Source organism: Siniperca chuatsi, linkage group LG22 (genome assembly GCF_020085105.1).
Source record: "Siniperca chuatsi isolate FFG_IHB_CAS linkage group LG22, ASM2008510v1, whole genome shotgun sequence".
NCBI classification, from domain to species: domain Eukaryota; kingdom Metazoa; phylum Chordata; class Actinopteri; order Centrarchiformes; family Sinipercidae; genus Siniperca; species Siniperca chuatsi.
Window position 1 is genome coordinate 1,182,501 of NC_058063.1, and position 5,000 is coordinate 1,187,500.

General features: G+C 39.5%; 1 protein-coding gene across 5 annotated transcripts in view; it reads right to left on the reverse strand.

Moving 5' to 3' along the window:
• Window positions 1-5,000, reverse strand: part of mtm1 (myotubularin 1) — a 60,405-nt gene that overhangs the window by 17,964 nt on the left and 37,441 nt on the right. The gene's annotated exons all lie outside the window — the stretch shown is intronic.

The following is a 5,000-nucleotide window of genomic DNA, read 5'->3' on the forward strand; positions in this document are numbered from 1 at the left end:
ATGGATACTTGTGCAAGTGGCTTACCATTGGCCTCAAGGGTGGTTTTCCACAGCCTCATCGAGTTTGCAATGAAGTCTCTTAAAGTCCTGTTGATGTTGTACATCTCCAAGCATTCAGTGATCCATGTGTGTGGCATTGAGTCATATGCTTTCTTGTAATCAATCCAGGCAGTGCACAGGTTGGTGCGTCGGGTTCTGCAGTCTTGGGTGACTGTTCTGTCAACCAGGAGTTGGTGTTTGGCTCCTCTGGTTCCTTTGCCGATGCCCTTCTGTGTTTTGCTCATGTATTGATTCATGTGCCCACTTATCTTAGCCGCGATGATGCCTGACATGAGCTTCCATGTTGTGGAGAGACCGATATTGGCCGATAGTTGGATGGGACTGTACCCTTTGTGGGATCCTTCAGGATCAGGATTGTATGCCCTTCGGTAAACCATTTCTTGGATGTCTGCCGCCGTGATGGTGACTGGATTCTGTTCAGGGAGGTTGCTGTGGTCCTCTCTCAGAGCCACCAGCCACTGTGCATCGCTGTTGTGTGATGCCTCCCTCTCCCATATACTTTTCCAGTACTGCTCCGTTTCCAGCCTTGGTGGGTCTGCTCTGCTGTTATTACCCTGCCATTGAGCGTACACTTTCGCAGGTTGAGTTGCGAACAGCCGGTTTATTCTTCTGGCTTCATTATCTCTCGTGTACCTCTTTAGGCGGCTGGCCAAGGCCTGGAGCCACATATACATACATGTGTCTATACACACATATATACACATATACATACATACACACATATACAGTACATACATACATACATATATACACACACATATGTACATATATACACATACATACATATACACACACATACATATACACACACATATGTACATATATACACATACATACATATACACACACATATGTACATACATACATATACACACACATATGTACATACATACATATACACACACACGTAAATACATACATATATACACACACACGTAAATACATACATATACACACACACACGTACATACATACATATACACGTATGTACATACATACATACATATACACGTATGTACATACATACATATACGTATGTACATACATACATATACACATGTACATACATACATATACACACGTACATACATACATATACACACATACATACATACATATACACGCATACATACATACATATACACACATACATACATACATATACACACATACATACATACATACATATACACACATACATACATATATACACATATGTACATACATACATACATACTGTACATACATACATACATACTGTACATATATACACACAAACATATATGCACATATATACACATGCACACACACACACATATACATATATACACATGCACACACACACACATATACATATATACATATATACATATACATATATACATATATACATATACATATATACGTATATATATATACACATATATACACATATATATATATATATATACATATATATATATATATATATATATATACACATATACACATATACATATATATATATATATATATATATATATATATATGCACATATATACACACGCACACATACACACATGCATGCATATACATATATACATACATACACACGCAATATTTAGCTTCTGTTTACTGTTAGCAGAGCATGCAACAAAATCTCAAGCTCTGTGATCAGATGGCTCTTACTGAAATGCTCCTTTGGGAATCAAGGTTGGCTTCTCTCCTTACGTTTTTGTCTACAGGCTTGTAGCTTTGACTTTTTAAATCAAAGAACCAGAGATTTTCTAACACATTTGTTCATCTTTTGTGCTGATGATTCAACCTGTAGAGTTTAATGTCCATCTAACCTTCCAGAACAACTTTAAACATTCTTAAAAGATAAACCTGTGCCAGTATTATAAAGCTGCTTTCTTGGTTGTTGTCCAATACAGCCCCGAGGTTATTAGTAGAAGGCATGGAAGTTTTTCATTGTCTCCACTGGCCCTTACCAGAGACATAAAAGTAGCCCTGGTAAGGCTTGCTTTGACACAAATTTTAGCACACACTTAGTCAAGCAGATGTAGCTGTGGTGTGGGCGGGAAGCAGTGTCATGGCATATGAGGGGCTGCATCTCTGCATTTGCATGAATACTCGGCATCAGAACAAATGGAGGATGACTATAAGGAGAAAAATGTCCTTTCTCAGCCAGTACTGGGTGGATTTAAATGGTTTGCTGCTATAAATACACTCAGTGTTCAAGACAGGACTAATATTCACAATAAAGACAGTGGAGCATTCGGTTTAAAGTGATCCCCATATACAAAGCAACCATTGTGCTCTAGATTGTACAGGTGTTCCTCGTGGTTTGTCCAACCAAGGTGGATCAAACTAACTGAGAGAATGAGGCTACATCTGTAATCATCTTTATTGTTTTAAAAAAATCTTTTTATTGGGTTTTTAGCAGACAGAACAGTTCGATTCAACAAACAAGAGATGTAAAGTGTCCATGGTAGAACAACTCAGATCCCACCACACCCATCCCAAAATTGGTTATGGCTACCTAAAGAAAAGAGTAAATAAAAAAAACATAAATAAATAAAAATAAAGCAATTAGTGAGGCAGAAAGGCAAAAATTCTCTCTCTCCCCAACAGGTTCTACTCAAGCAACACCATCAGTCTCAGGAGTGAGAGAAAGGCTATTAATAAAGTCCATAAAGGGGACTCCAAGTCTTGTGAAAGGCTTTAAGGGATCCTTTTGTCGAGAATCTTAATTTCTATGCATTCCAAGATTTCCTGTACCCGTCTGTCATGTGTTGGAGGGGAGGCATGTCTCCATTTAAGAAGAATGGCACATTTGGCCAATAGGGTAGTAAATGTGATGACACACAGATATTGTAGTGGGCATAATTGGAGTCCAGAACATATGTAAATGGTCAGCTGAAGATTGGGGACAACTGTTACAAGCATCACTTCTATCAGAAAATATCCTTGCCAATTTAGTGTTGATGAAATGTGCTTTGGAATCTTCATACAAATCATTAAGTGCTGCCAGGCCATTGATCGATGTGCAAAAACTGCAAAACGCGGAGTCTGAACAGGACAGGGAGAATAAATGGTTGTTTAAGACTGGTGTGTGGATTGATGCTCTATGTAAACCATGATGTTTTCTGATGCCAAATCTTAATAGTATTAGTGACGACAGGGTTGTTAGAGATTTTGGAGGTTGCTATGGGAAGCTGGGAGTAAATTACAGAGTGCAATGAGCTTTGGGAAGACAATACCTCAATGTGAACCCAACGTAGGCATTTGTCAGAAGGTTTGTGGTTGGTTTATGATTGAGCCTTGTAGACTGTAAAGCCATCTGGGCCTGTGGATGACCTGCAATTTTCTGATTTTAACTCTGACAAAACTGAAGTTATTGTACTTGGCCCCAAACACCTCCGAGACACATTAGCTAAAGACATAGTTGCTCTAGATGACATTGCCCTGGCCTCCAGCACCACCATAAGGAACCTCAGAGTTATCTTTGATCAGGATTTATCCTTTAACTCCCACATGAAACAAACTTCAAGGACAGCATTCTTTCACCTACGCAACATTGTAAAAATAAGGCACATCCTGTCTCAAAACTACTGTATGCATTTGTTACTTCTAGGCAGGATTATTGCAATTCCTCATTATCAGGCTGCCCGAATAAGTCCTGTAAGAGTCTGCAGTTGATCCAGAATGCTGCGGTTTGTGTACTGACAAGAACTAGGAAATTGGATCATGTTTCTCCAATATTAGCTTCTCTGCACTGGCTCCCTGTAAAATCCAGAACAGAATTTAAAATCCTTCTCCTCACCTACAAAGCTCTTAATGGTCAGGCACCATCGTATCTTAAAGATCTCATAATACCTTATTATCCGACTAGAACACTGCTCTCCCAGAATGCAGGGTTACTTGTGGTTCCTAGAGGCTGCAAAAGTAGACCATCTACACATTTAATAGTAGGCTTAAGGCTTTCCTCTTTGATCAAGATTATAATTAGGGCTGGCTTGGGTGAGGCCTGAACCATCCCTTAGTTATGCTGCTATAGGCCTAGACTGCTGGGAGACTTCCCATGACGCACCTCTTTCCTCTCTCCATCTGTATGCATTTTTATCCCATTACTGCATGTTACTAACGCGACATCTTCTCTCTCCCATAGTTTTGTGCTTTCTTGTTTCTCTCCTCTCTCCTTCTGTCACTTTCAGCAGGTATTTCTACCTCCGGAGCTGCAGAGACTGGATCTGTGGTTGTGGGCCACTTGCTTCCCCTGTGTTCCTGCTCGACAACTGCTACTACAGTTGTTGGCTCTGTTACTATTATTGTTATTCTTATTCCTATGACTGTCATTCCTATTATAATTAATTTACTAATATTAATATACCACTACCATTACATTGTTACTAATTTAGAGAGATAACTTCTGTTATAAATTGGCGCTACATAAATAAAATTGAATTGAATTTTCAATTTTGAATCGATTTAACAGCGTCTTGTATCTCTAGTGTGGTGATGGAACAGACCCTTTCCTTGGCCAGGGTGTCATCAATTTTGGGGTATTCAAGTGAATTGAGGGGTTTGGAGGGCAGTGCTGTAGTTGAGTGACATTCAGAACTGTAGAGGTTGGAGTAGTATTTAGCGAACGTCTTCCGGGTCAGAAAATATACTGCCAGGAAACAACATAATTCTGGGAATTGCTCTAGAGGCACTACTTGCATGGGCCTCCCCACTTTGTCTCCCCGTTCAAAGAAGTGTTGCTTAGATTGTCTCAACTGTCTCTCCGTTATGTGCGTCATGTTATGAACGTAATAGGGTGGAGGCGAATATTCCATCAAGTTTGAGCAGTTCATCTTTAATTGCAGACAGTCTAGTACTTTTAGTCTCTCGATTGGGAGGTTACCTGTCCTCGGAAAAAAAGCTTTAAGAGCCTCCCACAGAGTGCCGCTACCAAC